The sequence below is a fragment of the Gavialis gangeticus genome, unplaced genomic scaffold (genome assembly GCF_001723915.1).
Source record: "Gavialis gangeticus isolate Ggan-Ray unplaced genomic scaffold, GavGan_comp1, whole genome shotgun sequence".
Lineage (NCBI taxonomy): Eukaryota > Metazoa > Chordata > Crocodylia > Gavialidae > Gavialis > Gavialis gangeticus.
In genome coordinates, this window is record NW_017729005.1 from 10,631,122 (window position 1) to 10,647,709 (window position 16,588).

Consider the following 16,588-nt stretch of genomic DNA (forward strand, 5'->3'; position numbering starts at 1 on the left):
TGGGCTGTATTCTTTCTTTTTTTCCCCCATCAAAATCTTGCTACCTATTAATTAAAATACCTCTCATGTCAGAAACAGCAGGTTAAATGGAAGTCAAGGGAAACTCCATAGACTACAGAGATCAAATGGTGAACTGGGAAAAATATTAAACAGACATTTTAAGTTACTTGGTGCAATAAAAGTTTGAGTAATTTATTCCAAATCACATTAGTGTTATAAAAGCTAAAGCAGTGCCATTTTCTCTTAGCATCTTCCTTTGTTGGCTATTCCTCTTTTTCTTGTATCAAGATGCAATTAAGGATGGCAATTTTTCTATATGTGCCAAGCAACTGAAGAACTAATATTGATCAGAACATGTTTTCATGTCTTCTTTTCATTAAATGTATATGAATTTCTACAGTATACTTACTGGCTTTAAACTAATTTAAAGAAACACTGATCAACAGTGATTATTGTTAGCTATACAGCACTCCAGTAAGATATTTTTGTCAAAAATATGTTTTACAGGGCATTGTCAATAAAAAAAAAGTTTTTATTACTGGGTTATGGTCTTAGTCATTCACGTGGATGTCAATGATCCTGTGGTACTTGATGATTAGAGGAGACAGCTAGGAAAGCTGGTTTACTCTCGTTCCAGGTTGACTGGTGTTAATGCTCCCAATTCTACGTAATGCTTTCTGTTGTCAGGTACTGGTATATCTTTTTCATTTATATCATTACTGCACTATCAGCATGTAATTTATTACTTTAAAAGGACTTCTGGATATCTTCCCAGAAGTTAAAATCACACAGGTTTGTATTTAATGCTCCAGTTCCTGGTGATGGCATCCCTGCCCATATATGCACATACTTTCATTTTGCTTTAAACTTTCTCCTTATAGTTTTCACATGCAATAAATTTTACCATCTAACCAACATCACATCAGTGTAATTGCCAGGATCGACCCCGATTCTAATACAGAATAACCAAGCAAAATTGCAATAGCAGAATTGGCCACGTCATCCACATAATATATTGTTAGGCACTTAGAGAGCTAACAGCGAAAAATTCAGTACAATAGTGCTGACTGTCATTTCAAAGTTATCGATTTAAAATGATGCCTACCTTCTGCAATAATGATTTATGCTGCCCTGTGCTTCCTACACAACTGTATAACACACAAGGGTTCATTACCTTTCCTCAGAAATTATCATCCTGTCTTCTTTATACAGACTCTCAGCCCAATACAACAGTGCAGGTCTTAAAAAAGAATGAAATGACATTGCCAGGGGATTAATTCACAGATGACCACAGTGGTGCAGGGTCATTGAATGGAAACAGAACATTTGTTTAATCAGTAGGCTCTGATTAGGATTCACTCACCCATTTCAGACTTTTTCCATCATTTAGATACTAAACTGGTTATACTGTCATAAAAGTGAAGGCTTAGGAATATTGGAAAAACACTCAGAAACATATAGGACTCTAGCCAACTTAGAGGACACAGTGTAACTCCCATAATGTTCAACCTAATATCAGGGAGGAAATTTCCTCCCCCTAACCTCAGCTTATTAACAGCTATGATCAACAAGGGCCTTTGGGACCACAGAGACCTGAGAGCATTGGAGAGTACCACAGAGATTCATGGGTGGGACTTTCATATGCTTAATCATGCCCATTGACTGATTCTGGATAGTTTGAATGACTATTATGGTTACTTCACGGGCACAGTTGTTTGTATGTCAAGCAGATTACCATAGGGAGAAAGTGCATATCAACCCTGCCACTTATTTTTGACAGGGAGCCAATAAGCCATTTTTCACTGCTGATGGAGTGAAAATTTTGCATAGTTCATGGCTGTTTGCATAGTATCAGATTTAGGGAAGAGTCCAGTAATTCTCTTGGGCTGTGTGCCTTTTGCCTTACTGATCACTTCAGCAGCAGATGAGAGAGTAAAACACCCATAATTAAATAATCACACATGCTTAAGTCCATCTGGTATTAATGAACTATAAAGGTTTAACAATAACAGTATTTTGACAGGTGCTTCCAATAGTCTTTTATCGATAATCCAGCATTGTTACATGTGGAAAGGGCAACACTAAGCATGGGTTTGCTTGACTAGAGTGACTTATTCCAGGCATACAGCATTCACACACACCCCTGGTAATAATTACCATATTCTCAAGAGATTGTGGGGGTGGGGAGACTTTCTATTGCTCAGGGATAATAGCTTTAGTCACACTTTACAGTACTGTGGTATTTCCAGATATTTACCCATACTAATCCTTTGTTTCTAGGGTGATTCACAGCCTTAGCTCTATCCTTCTTTGCAAGAAATTCATGCGGAGTGAAGCCTCTCCAAATCCAAACAGAACCAGTTGAAGAGAGCTGTCGTGAACATCAAGTTGAAGCTCCCTTTCTTGTGAGTGTGGGTGATAAGTACTTCATGGAGAACAATGGATGCTACTCTGGCAGCAGATTATCCAAGCCCTGGAGAACATCACATGTATTTTAATTAAAGGGATACTGTCAAAAAGAAAATCATGGGTCAAATCCTTTGCTAGTGTATCTTACAACAGCTTCATTGACTGAGGAGCTGACCCTTGACATTTTAGCTGGTTTCCTTAGTCATGCATTGGATTATTACAACTAAAAGAATTGTAAGCATTTGAACTTCTTCCCTCATTCATGCTGTTTATTTACTGTTTCCCTTGCAATCCAGCTGGAACAATGGAAGTAGATAGGCCTGGCCTTTCTTTAGTATCAGAAGAGGTACTTACTGCTCCTTCCTGCAGAGCTGTTATAAGCACTGTTTTTCTTACTGACATTAGGATAAACTGGGTCTCAACTAACCTCAGAGCAGTACAGGCCTGCTTTAGTCACTGAGACAAGCAGCCCATGGTTTGGGACAAAACTTTCATAAACTGGTTTGACCTAAATCAGTTAAATCTGTTACTACATTCAGACAGGTTTATCTTAAACCAGTTTCAGCCAGTTTGAAACTGGTTTATGTGCACTGAGCTTCTATTCTATTAAAGGTTTAAACCAGTTTCTGATCACTTAAACCGGCTTATGTGTAACTCCCTAGCCAATGTCCTGAGAAACAGCAGAAGTACTTGCTCAATGGGCAGCATCAGCACCAAGTTTTCTGGGCCAAATCCTCTAAAACCCCCCCTACAGCCACAGAAGACTGCTGAGGCTCTGCTGTGGGTGAGGAGAGGGTACTTGGAGACTATGCAGGGGGAAAGCTGTAGCCCTCGACATGCGACAAAGACAAACTCCATATTAGCTCTTGATATTGGGCCAGAGAATGCATTTTGAAGACTGACTAAAGGGGTAGCAGGGTCTTGACGGTCAATTTGCAAAACAAGTACAGTCATTCACCAAAAATTACATGATGTTATCTCGTGGGGTTGTCTCATAGATGACCAGTGCTGCTTAGTGGCTGAGTCTGGCAGTACACAGCCTTCTTTCTATTACTTGTGGAAAGGATTTTGCAATACCAAAATGTCCAAACATTATGAAACTACATCTGACATTCTCCTTCCCAGAACTTTGTGCTCACTGAAGCCTAAAACAAACCAAACGTCCGCTCTGTTGGGCCCTGTTGCTTCAGGTGATGATTTAGTCACTTTTCTTGGTATAGTTCAAACAGGATTTTTCTGGCTCCCCCCAATTACAGTTAAAATCTGCACACATTTTGTCCTTCAGAAGTTCCCAGACATCTCACCTGCATCCCCAGGAAAACACTTCATGGAGAAATGTAAAAAAACACACCTGCCACTCATCTGATTTAAATCTTCCATTGTTACAGCACTGCTGCAATAGCTTCAGTAAACATTTAGGCAGACTGTGACTAGCTTGAAATTTCTATTTGTTTGTAAGACTTGTATATTTGTGATGATTTGTTAATAGTGGGCTTCACTTTTTATACTCTTACAATTTTCCGTCGTTTCTTTATCCTCCTTAAAAGTTATGGCACACTTCTATTTTCAGACCTTCAAAGTTTGCCTCAGAAGGCACCTTGGTGCTTGTGACATTGGAGAAAGCAGTTTATAAAACTTAAGGAGAAGGCTATGTTCTAAACAGGACTGTTAATAAAGTAATCCAGTTACTGCTAGCTGCTCATTTTATCTTAAATATATGTGACATTCAGCCCTGAGCAGTTTGCACAGGCCTATGCAGTACATATGGGTTTAATGGGATTTAAATGGTGCACAGGTAATTGCTTGATCAGTATGTGTCCCCATAGATACCTGATCCACAAGAAATGAGAGTAATTACAGTTCTCAGTTACATGTTGGCTAGCATCAGGGCTACATACCTGGGACTGAACAGGGGAAGGCCCAGAACTAAAAGTATGAGTTACTAAAGTTCATGCTCTCTAAAAGACTACTGAAGCAGGAGGGACTCCTAGCCTACACTACACATTGGGTTATACATAGATTTTGCATTAGCTTTCTATACTAGAGACTATTTCACCATAGATGCATTTTAGCATTCATTCCTGTTAATTCTGTAGGCCAGCCTTCCATCCTTCTGAAAGAGGTAAAATAAATTATTTTGAATGGAACCTTTTGATGACTCATTAGATATCTTACAAACCTTTCTGTAGAAGTAGGAGGTTGTTCCTTTGTCTTTGGTCTGGTCCAACACTTCCCCCTCCCTCTGATGCAGCCACTTGGGATTAGATCAGAGGTGGGCAATTATTTGGCCTGGAGGGCCACTTAATGAGTTTTGGTGAGCTCTTGAGGAGGGCTGCGCATGCGTGTGCGCGCGCGCACGCACACACACACACACACACACACACACACACCCCTGCCCCAGCCCTCTCCCCCACCCCCACTGCCCAGAGCTAGCACCTGTCAGCTGTGTCTGCAGAGTGGGGGATGGAGCCCAGCTGTGGGCCTCTGCATTGTGCTGCCCAACCAACAGGGCTCCTGGACCGCACACGTACACACCCCACTGCAGCTGCAAGGAGCCCTGGTGGTGGGGTAAGACAGGACAGAGTGGAGGCCCGTGGCCAGGTTCCTTCCCCCCCTGGGCAGAGGTTGGATGATGCACTCAGGCCCAGGTAGCTGCTGGGTGCAAGCACCGCAGGCCTTTGACCACTCACCAGCAGATGCTGGGGACTAAGTGTAGCTTGCCCAGGGCGCACAGGACCAGACTACATCTTCCAGGCACCACAGGGGACACTGTGTGGAAGCAGCCCTGTCCACCTACCTGCCTAGCACCATGTGGCAGGCCCTGGGTAAGCCACACTCGGGCCACTGCCCCTGCTGGCATGGGCAGCAGCTGGGGAGTGGGGGGCAAAGTGGGGCAGGTGGGCATGGCTGCTTCTGCCCAGCATCACCTGCGGTGCCTGGGAGATGGAGTTCAGATCCATAGGCTCCAGGCAGGCTTGACTCCATCTCCCAGGCTGCTATGTGGTGCTGGGCAGGTGGACGGGTGAGGCTGCTTCGACCCAAGTGTCCCCCATTGCACCAACAGAGACCAGAGCTGGAGCCAGAGCTGCCACCTGTGCTCTCGCCAGCAAAGGCAGGCACCTGAGCACAGCTCCCCCAGGGTGGCTGTTCCTGCTCCTGGGCACGAGCCTCCTGGACTGCTAGGCACATCCTGATACCAGCAACTGCTGGCGCTGAGCTTCAAGGTGCCCGATCCTTCCTTTTATCGAGTGCCCCTGTCTTCACTGGGGCCTGGCATGAGGTGAGCCTCCCTTCCCTCCTCCCTACCTGCCTGTGGCTGACAGCTGGCTGTAGTCAGGGGTGAGCAAGAGTGTCTGTGCTGGCTTGGGTCTGTGACAGCCCAGGGATGGGGCCTACTGGGCACCTGGCTGCTGGGTGCAGGGAGTGTGCTAGCACATCTCCCTTCTGTGGAGGTTGGCAGAGGGCCACAAGGATGCCTGGGATGCCAGTGGACAGCAATCTAACATGAATTGTTAGGGGATTTGTTACACAGCATCGATACGCTAGCTAATGCAAATCAATTAAGTTGGAGTGCACATTGATCCAGGTCTATCTTAGCTTGGGCCCTGCCATTTTTAACACAGTCTATGTATATTGAACTTCTGTTCTATTATGGCTGTAGACTGGTTTTCTGTCACTTATACTGGTTTATATGTAATGCGTGTACTTGACCTCTATTTCCCTGCTGCTTTACATTAGTGAATGAACATTTTATTAGAGGTCACTGAGAATAAAATGACCAAATTAAAATATTATTTATATAACTAATGGGCCTTTTTCCTTTGGAGGACTAGTAAGTGTTGCAGTGTCACCTATAGCTTGTTGTCTTTTGTGAATTTAATTTTTTCAGATCCTTCGTGTGTCAGTTCCACTCACTTAACTTGTCTGTGTTTAATTCCTCTTGAGACATGATCAACAGCAATGACTCCTTTTAAAGTTCCTGTTATTCATGCTACTGTAGACAGACGTGGATTTTCTTAATTAGCTACTGAAATTATCAATCATAATTTTCTTAAATTTGCTTTGAAGAAGTGTCATTTCTGCTTTTAGCAATTTGATTTCTAGGTGAATTTGTGGGTATGGCAAGTCCCCATTAAGTATCCTTGCCGCAGTACTTAATAGAGGCGAGATATTTGCTATAGTTTTGATTAATCATAAAGGTTTTTAGCAATCATTGATGTTCAAAAGGGATGAACAAAATAAGGAATAGATTCTGTCCACCCTGGTGCTTGTAAAGAACTCTACTCACAGAAGTAGCTGCACTGGATCTTAATCAGAAATATCTCAACTACCACAGGAGCTCTATCGCAACCAAGGTCAACAAGTGATTGTATCTGTTATGTGGTACTCAAGTTGCTCAAGGTTCTTCTCATTCACAGTCTCAATGTATCTTTCCTCATCTTTCAACAGCAGCCAAAAATTTTTGTTTTCAGTTTCAACTCTGCTTCCTGAAGTCCCTTCACAACATCTGATAAAGTAAGCCCTCTGCTTGTGAAAGCTTATACTGTACATCTGATAGATTAGCACTTCATTGACTAACTCAATCCTGCCTTCTACCACTGTCTATATTTTATTATGGCCATTATCAGCCATTAGATGTAATATCTCCTGTGTGCATTCCTCACATACTGAATACCCTCTGCATTTCCTGAATGGTTCTAGCTAATAACAAATAATAGCCTGATTCTACCCTTTTGCATGTGCTTGCACATCCAAACTTACTTCATCCAAGGGGTACAGCACATGTGAAGTACATGTGGAAGTGTTTCTGCACTGAGGCACCAAAATAACTTTTTATACTTTGAATGTTCTGATCCTTGGAGAAACTTGTAAAATAATTGTTCAGATACCTCCCTAACCTGTAGATTAGGAGACTGTAAAATCCAAGATGTTAGGATTTAGGCTTTTTTGTGTGGAGGTTTTAAAATTCTTCAAGAGCTGAGAATATGAATGATTGGGCACATCTACTCATGCATTTACTCCAGTCTAGATTTACTATGCAGTAAGATACTGTGGAATAAGGGTTTTTGGGTAGCTGTCTACACATGCAGGGAATAGGGAAAAATTTTCACCCAGTTCCTTGCAGCCCTGCAATGGGTCTCTGCAGTCACTGGGGGAGCTACAGGCTCCCCCTGGGTACTAGCCCAGGGGCTAGCAGGGAGTACCAGGCCAGGAGATAGCTATCTCCTGGCCCTGGGGGCTGCCTGCTGCTGGGGCATAGACAATATCTGAAGAAGGGAAGATTGAGGGGGGATTTAACAGTCGGGTAGTTAAAGTTACCCCTGAAGAGTAGTTCCAAAGAGGATGGAGTAGTTTTCAGTGGTGGCAGATGACAAAACAAGGAGTCTCAAGCTGCAGTAAGGAAGTTTAGGTTGGATATTAGGAAAAACTCTCTCATGAGGAGGGTCATAGGCAGCAGAAGGGGGGGGCTAATGGTGCTTATCCCCCCCAAACACGGGGCAGTGGTAGGGTAGCCTGGCCACAGTCTTTCGATGGCTACAGCAGGGTGGGAGGGGTGCTCAGGCAGTGGTGAGGGAGGGAGTGGGGCTGGGCCAGGTGCTGCACAGCCAGGATGGGACAGGGTGTGAACCGCAACTAGCTTATCCAGGGGGCATGGCTCCTGCTGTTGCATGCACCCTGGAAGGCATGTGCCCCTGAATCTGTGTGGGGTGAGGCAGGTGGCCACTGTGGACTGGGGAGGCACTGGCCTCTTTCCAGTGGAGGGCTGGGCTGGGCTGCATTTGGGGCAGGTGGTGGCAGCACTGGGAGACGGTCATGGGGGGGAGGTCTTCAGCTACCCCAAAATTCACTGTAGCCTCCCAATCCACCCTCCCAGCACTGCTGCCTGCCCCAAGCACAGCATGGCCTCGCCCCCACTGGGAAGAGCCCGGGGCAGCCCCTGCTCAAGCCCACAGCAGCAGCCTGTCCTGCCTCTCGCAGATCCAGGGGCACACAACCCCATGCCCTCCTGAGGTGCATGCAGGAGCCACCACCCCTCTTCCTGTGCCCCCTGGATGAGCCATGGCCTCTCCTGTGCAGGGCCTGATGCAGCCCCAACCCCACTCACCAGGCTGATGGCCATCAGTATGCTTCTCAGGTGGCAGATCCCCAGCCAGGCTCATAGAGAAACAGCGAGCCTACATACTGATGGCATGCTCTGCTGCACTGCTGGATAGGCAGCCAGTGTGCAGCAGACCCTCTTAGGCCCCGCTCCCAGGTTGGGGTGAGGGTTGGAACCCCAGCCCACGTGGGCATGGGCTATGGCCAGGGAAGGCAGGTGGCAGGCACAGGAAGCACCCCCTAGAGTCAGGAGGCACCAGGTGCAGGGGATAATGAGCTTATTTGGAGCTTTCATCACCTGCTGGCATCAGCAGGGCATGTGGGGGAAAGCAACAGACAGAGTTGGCTCAGACCAACCTGGAACTTCTTATGAAAGGCTGCACCAGTCCCAGGAAGTGGGGAATGCTGACACAGGTGAGACCATATGTAGTGTTCCTTCGTGGGGACAGAAGACTAGGAGTTGAGGACTAGGACCACTCCAGTTCTCTGGATGGAATCCTGACCAGCCAGGTGTCTGTACCAAACACCGACAAGAACACCCAAGTGAAAAGGAGTGAGGTGTAGGGGAGGAGGAGCCCCATAGAAGATCTATAGACATCTAGACTAGGGGTTCTCAATCCCTAAGCTGTGACCCAGTGGGTGCCAGGCCACAGCAGGTCAGCTGCTGGTCTGCAGCACGATTGGCTGCTGGACCGGAAGTGGCCGTGGACCGGCAAACTGCAGCACCCCAGAGCCGGGCAGAGAGGCTGCAGCTTCTTTTGCAGGGCCCACAGCCGTGGTTTGCTGGGCCATGCCATAAAAACTTTGGGAACCCCTGATCTAGACACACTAATTTCAGCCAACTCTCTTCACTCAGGTACCACCTCCTGATATACCTTTTTCAGTTATAGCAAGTCGTGGTAGGTGAAATAATAAAATAAGACAAGATAATGAGACACCTGCTAAGCATGTAGCACACAAACCCCATCCTGATGTAGCTGCTCAGCCTGGGTCCCTCTAAAACAATTGCAACGCCTGCCTAATTTTTAAATATAGATCCGCTTCCATTTTTAAATGGCTCAAGTATTTCAACTACTGCATCTAATAACATTGGCTTATCTATCATAGCAAATGAAAATTTTTTAGTAAATATGCCAACGTGTCATCTGTTTCAGAGTGTGAGTTCAAATTTCTGTCTCATCTTCTAGTAAACATAGAGCATAATACAGAGTGATTATAATACCATCATTCTTTGTTATCTCCCAGTGTGAAAAGACTGACATGTACTACATGGTCTGGCCTCCCAGAGTCTGCACCTTTTTATACAAAGCAAGTCAAGAGCTTTAAACAAGCAAATATTATTAATAAAATGTCAATTATGGTGCTATTTGGGCTTACGTTAGGATTTTTTCCCTTACTGCTTTATTATTCCTTGTGCCTCTCTATATTTCACTGCATTAAATGCACTCTCCTTGCTATAGTGTAAAAAATATATTCCTAATCCTTGGCTTTATAGCCACTAAATAAAATCCAGGAGAAATAAATTATTTCCAAAGTTCTCATGTACATTTCTGTCTAACAAAGTAATCAAGGTAAAACATCTTCAGGGGACATCTTAGATGGCACATGACATGATTTTGTTAATTTACATCATTAGCTTAAGTTAAACAAAAAGTTATCCCCACCCTGCTTTCTGCTTTCCCCAAATTCTGCTCTAATTTCTAATTTATACTGGCCCCAATTAATACAACAATAGAGTTCATTTCATGGTTATAAAATAAACCACTTCTTGAAGATTGTGAAACAGCATGACTCAATGGTGAATTAAAGCAACTGCATTCTTTTAAATCTCTGTGCAGACATTTACAGTAAAATGAGATATTTCATCTTCACAAAACACACTGTTACAAGATCACTATGAATATAGAATAGGTATTACAATAAATCATGGAATTATAGCAAATAACTCAGAAAATAATTTTGCTGTGAGAAACAGAGAACCAGTAGCAAAAACAGAAAGAATGTTGAAGCCTCAGAGAGAGCTAGAAATAGTGATGTTTCAGCAAAACAACAAAACTCATGTATGACGAGAAATTTCTGTGGGTTAGGAATAAGACTTATACTTGTTCCCTTAATACACACATAATATCAACTGATATTTGTGAAGTGTTAAGAGACAAAATAAAACTAAACCCTGAAGTTTAAGCTCGGTGTCAAATGGACTCTTTAAAGGATATTTTAAAAAGACAGTAGTTATGTCTCCTGTCATCTCTCTCCTCTCTGTCTCTCACCCCTGACTGCCACTTCCGTGTCTTGAATTTTTTTCTTGACTTGAATTTTTAGACACATCTGGTATCTCAGGCTAGTCAACCTCTAAAGGGGAACTTACACAAAAAAATGAATTTTGGGGTCATTATTTGCATGTGCCTGAACAACATTGTGGGAGAAAGGGACACACATGCCTGAAACCAACAGAAACCACCGCTATGTTTTATTATTTATCTTGAAGTTATTCTGTAGAACTAATTCATAACTGTGAAGGCTGCATTTTCCATTTCAGTTCTGCTGATCAGGACAGTGTTAGCTAAAACCTAAATTGTCCCTGGTCTCTGTTGAAAGCTAATCTTCTACACGTGTAGTTTTCCATTCACAAATGGAAATCTTTTTCAACTGTGCCAGTTCCACCTATTTTCCCTTCAGCACCTGCTTCACCTTCAGCCTGCAAATCCCCAGTCCAACACAAAAAAATAAAGCAATGCAATTGTGGAAGCACCTGCAATTGTGGAAATCATGTACACTAGCAGATCCCTCCAACACCTGCAAAACCTGAAATTCTGAAGACATATTCACTGGATGTAATTGGTGGATGTGAAAGTGTCCTTCCATTGTTCCATTCAGTTTCCCTTCTTCAGCCATGGAAATGTTGAGCTATTCCTGTCTATTCCAAATCACAGATTATTAGTAGACGTGTCAGTCTCTAATTTATCTCACAACATGAGTTCCAATGCCTGAACACTTCTATTCTCTTTCAGCAAAGCTACTCCATGATTTGATACAATTACACCCCTGCATCCCCCATCACAGGCTCTTTCATACATTTTCCTACTAGGCTTTCTCATCACTTACCAAATGACATGAACACCTGTATTCCCAAACCACATTTCCATATAAGTTATGAGGTCAGGGCACTGTATTTTTCATATAAGACAGCACAATCCTGTGAAATGCTGAGCACTTCCTGAGTTGCAGGAAGAGCCTTCAACTGCAAAGGAATTGAAAGTTCTCAACACATCTCAGCATGTGCTCCACACCTACCAAGATTGAGTCAAGGTGAAATCATTTCCCTACAATTACTGTTTGAATCAAAAACAGAGCCAAGGCTTTGACACAAATTCTTGAATCCCAGCCCCTGCTAACCATAAGCACAAAATTATGCTTTGTTTACACCAAAATAAAACATATGCAGATGTCATAACTCTGTCATGATTTGAACACTTTTGTAGTTTGTCTTCCCTTTCAACATTCACTCAGTCCAGCTTCCCTATTTAAAATATGTTTCCTTAGAAAGACTCTGAGGAGAATTGTGTTTTCTTCACAAGTCTGAGCATAGCCAAGAGTTGCTGCCCAGGACAGGGAGGTCAGAGATAAAGCCTTGCCGTCTGGCCTTCTGGACTAGAAATTTGGCAGTAGAAGGAGTGGGGGCAATTCATGCTGCAGCTGCCAAATTTATGGCCCCTTAGGCAGCCCCATGGGCCAAATGACACAGATCTGTACTCCAGACCTGGCCCATGAACCAGCTCCACACTCTGGACCCAGCCCACAGGGCCATATGAGTTTGACACTCCTGGTCTAGTGGGGTCACTGCAGAATTAAGTTTGAGATTGTACGGCATGTGACCTCCAATACACCGCAGCCCAGGTCTGCACCTGTATTGGCATATTTGGGCTTTTCTATTCCCATCTTTCTTGTGTATACCCCCTCCCTTCTACTACTGTAGAAGTGGAGGGGATTATTGGCCCCCTGGTGCTTCACATTAATAACCATATAAAGCTGTTTCTCCCCTGATTTTCACCAGAGATAGTCATTTTAGATATACTTTATATCTTGCTTAAAGTTTTCACTGATGCAAAATGTTATTTTTAGGATCTTGCTGTTATTGCAAGGGGAAGCCTTGTTATAAACCACTGAAATATTGAGCTAAAAGCACAGATCCCAGTGATAATGAGAACTGCTCTGGTTCCAGAGAGGCAGAGGGGCCTTTCCAGAGTTAAGGCTACACCAAACTTGTAACTTAAATATGTGTAGCCTCCTATTTCAGTTTATCTTCACTTGGTTCCTAAACCATATAAGCTAAATGACAATATGCCTTGCTTAATATGAAATAGTAGTTTCTACAGAAACATCTGCATTGGTATAAATCTGATTGGTATAAATCTAACAGTTTAAAAATACAATTTACCTTTAAAAACCATTAAAAACGAAATTCTTCATGAATGAGGGTGTTTCAGAAAGTAACAGCAATTTTGAAATAAAACCACCTTGTGTGTGTAACCCAGGAACACCCAAGGGTGTGCCCGTCCTCATTTGAAACGGATAGACGAGGCAGGCGATGGTGCTGTGAGAGGGACACCAGTAATCTGAGCGCAGGTCCCTCTGTCCTCTATAGAGTCAACTCCATGCCAATGCTCTCAACTATTTGCAGTTTATTGAATTATAATATACATATTATTTCTTATTCTTTCTCTCTCTCTCTCTTTCTCTCTCATAAAGGTAAATATTCTAATAGGTAACAAAGGAAAACTTTCTGAAAATATTTTTAGCAATATCTTTTAACAACACCAAAGGTATACAGATAAATATTTACAATACAATAAGCCAAAAACCCATGATACAAAACTAACCTAATTCCATAACATTTTGTACAACATATACATAATTATGATAACAATTATACAAAATATGAGCCGCAGTTTTACATGACATAAGGCACGTTTACCCCTGGATCCCAGCTAGCAAGAGGTGCTTCCCCTTCTATGCATCTAGCTGGGATGGAAACTGTCACCCGGGGCTTCCCTCTGTGGGGGGGAGGGGGGGTTGCCTTATTTCAGGAATGCCTCCCCTGCAGGACCTGACTCTGCCAGCAACTTACAGTTTACTTCAAGGAGCCATTGACCGGGCCTCAGAGCCCTTCACTCAATCAGCGGCCCCACCAGTGTTGTCTGCATCACTCTGTGACCTCCCCTCCTGGCCCTGTGCCCCGCTTTGGGCACCAAGGGTTCTTCTAGCTCTCATGTGGGGGGAACCGAGACGCTGCTGGCTGCGTTTACTTAGCTTTATGCCTAGGCCTCCCCTTTCCTGGACCCTGCTCTAGGCTCTGGGGCTCTTTTAGTTCTTTGGCTGGGCCACACTGTGGGGCTCCGGTTATTTGGCTTATGCCGTAGCTAACCTGAGAGCCTCAAGCTGCTCCCAGGGCAGATTCTCTGTGTGCCAGACTGCACGCCATGTGGGCCCGAGCAGCCTTGAGCTGCTCCCAGTGCCAGCTCTGTGCGTGCTGGTCACCACACTGCTCCGTCCAGCCCTTTGCTGAGGATGCAGGCTCCAGCTGCCTTGACGTGGTTCCCAGAGCCTCAGCCCTGTGCGCTGGCCTACGCACTGCTGGGGCGAAGAAGGGATCCAGTGGAGGCTCTTCTCTTTCCAACATCCCTCACTGAGCACCCTGGGGCAAACAACATCCTCACAGGTGTTGTTTGCCACAGCAGGTACAGCTTGTTGACTCAGACATTGAGGTTCACAAACCTTTCTAGCTTAGGTCTCTTTTCATATTTCTTCTGCCATTTTTGGATGGTTTTTAATTTCCAGTGTCAAGGCACTGTTCATCCTCCATAAGCTTCTGTCTGGACTGGGTGACTCGCTTTGCTTGGGAAATTCTAGTCACTTTGTTAAGAATTAATTCTGTCTTCAAGTCATCTCTTTCACTACTTTGCTCCAGACAAATAATCTTCAATCACAATCTCATCTCTTGTTGGGGATTTAGCCCTTCTAAATTATGAGAATGATTGAAGAATCATCACTGCTCACAAATTTTTATCTGTTTTCAGCCTCTTTTTGTACCATCTGTTTAAAAAATTCATATATTTCATTTTTATGTTGAAGTGCAGTGCTCCTCCAGTCTGTGCAGTACAGTTTTATAGTTAGCCTCCTCTGCCCAAGCTAAGTGAAGAGTGTTAAAAGTACCAAGTGCTTCTGGACCAGCTATTGTCCAAAAAAAGCTCTCATAATTTCCTTCTATTTTTGTAGATGCAGAGTGAAGCACGATTTATTCCTTCTCCAGTTGTCCTCCATATTTCCTGAAAATTTCAGCTGTGGTGAGGGTTTAGTGGCTTGATTTTCATACTCAGTATTTTTGTAGTTGTCTTACTCCAGGTAATATGTTCCATTATAAAAAAAGAGCCTCTGGAAAACAACAGCTAGGTCCAGGGGGGGGCTCTTGTGAGCACCTCTTAAAATTCCTCATAAGCAAGGTCTAAACCTACAGTAAAATAAAAAGGGATCTTCTTTAAATCCAGTCCTTAATTGGGCACAATGGATATGTATGAGAAATATGAGGCCCTCTGCCCTTAAACTAAAAGAAGGTTTACAAACATTAGGTAGGAATTAGAAGATGCTATCTGAACAGTTATGGCTACCTCTCCTTCATGCAACAGAAGCATAATTTCACACGGTGGAGAAGTTATTACTAGTGACCTGATCCCTACATAAAGAGATATTGCTATATCTGAGCTAAAAAAACCAAACTGAATGACAGACTAGTCTCCATAGACAATTTGCCCTTCCTCTCCCAGTAAATAAATAACAACTAATACATGCTGTGTACACTCTGTTTCCTTGAAAACAGACAGGTTGCAACAGAGCTCTGCTGCTTCCAGAGCAGCCAAGCTTGAGGACTGATTGCTAAGTGTGGTATTAAGATTTTCCCTGTGGCAGTGCCCATCTCTTCTGCTCAACCATCTGTTTAGCCTATCCCCTATTCAAATTCACTGTCATCCTTATCCTGGCATGTCTACCATTTCACTCACATTGTGGATGGTTCAGACAAGTTCCTGCAGCAGGAGATCTCAGCAAAATTCAAGGTACTCTTTAGAAAACTCCCTTTCAGGAGAGGAAGGCTTTTCCATTTATTGTTGTAAAACAGCATCGTTTTTGTTCTCTATAAATAAGCCCTCCCAGCAATCTTATTTAAGATTACGTCAGAGATAAAAAATAACAGGCGCATTGAAATGTGTTCTGCATTTTTTTTAATTCACTACTCAAAAGGCTAATTCTGGTCACGGATTCTAGAAGGGAGTGTGTAATAATAATAATGAACTTGTATTTCTATAGCATCTTTCATGCTGTGAGGCTGCTTTACAAGCTCTGTGTGAGAATGACTAGAAATGACTGCCATCTCTGGGGTGGAATGTGGTGGTTGTTTTATAGCAATTATGGATAGTAGATAATGACGAAGATAGCACAAACAGCAGCATTCCACTTCAATGGGACAGTGTTTCCTTTTGAGTTTTGTTTTGATTCGAAAACACTGTTCTGTTTGGATTCATCAAAACGGTTTTGCTGTTTTGATGCTGTTTTGATATTTTGATTGTGCTGAGGAAGGGAACTCAGCCCAGCTGGGCTGAGTTCTCTTCCCCAGCCTGATCCTAGCACCGGGGAGGGGAACTCAGTCGGGCTGCTTCAAAACTCGAAACATTTTGAAACATTTCGACTGCCCTCGTTTTGTTGTGAGGCTGTTTTGAAGCCCTTTGTTTCATTTTGATTTTGCTGTTTTGAGCCCAAAATGAGTCAAACAGTGTCAAAATGAAACAGCCAATGAAATTTCACGCAGCCCTAATATCCAAATGCAATACTATGTTCAGCAATGATCTAGAGCAAAGGCAGATATAGAAGGTGATTTTATGGGAAGTCTCATCCTATTTGGTGTTTTTCTTAAAGCCTCGGTTCTTGGAATCTTGAGATGACACAAGAATCTCTACTTTTATTTCAAAAGTTATTTTTCCAGTTCTGTAGTTGTAGACAAAAGATTAAAATATGAAGCTTAAAGGTTCAA

General features: G+C 43.4%; 2 long non-coding RNA genes across 2 annotated transcripts in view; one reads left to right on the forward strand and one right to left on the reverse strand.

Annotated features, from left to right (window-relative positions):
- Positions 1-1,236, reverse strand: part of LOC109291604 — a 31,386-nt gene extending 30,150 nt beyond the window's left edge. Inside the window, exon 1 of the long non-coding RNA XR_002095906.1 lies at positions 1,175-1,236. This is a non-coding gene — a long non-coding RNA (uncharacterized LOC109291604). The remainder of the gene's footprint in view (positions 1-1,174) is intronic.
- LOC109291603 overlaps positions 1-2,966 on the forward strand; it is a 20,482-nt gene extending 17,516 nt beyond the window's left edge. The window contains exon 3 of the long non-coding RNA XR_002095904.1: positions 2,281-2,966. This is a non-coding gene — a long non-coding RNA (uncharacterized LOC109291603). The remainder of the gene's footprint in view (positions 1-2,280) is intronic.
- The last annotated feature ends 13,622 nt before the right edge of the window (positions 2,967-16,588 follow it).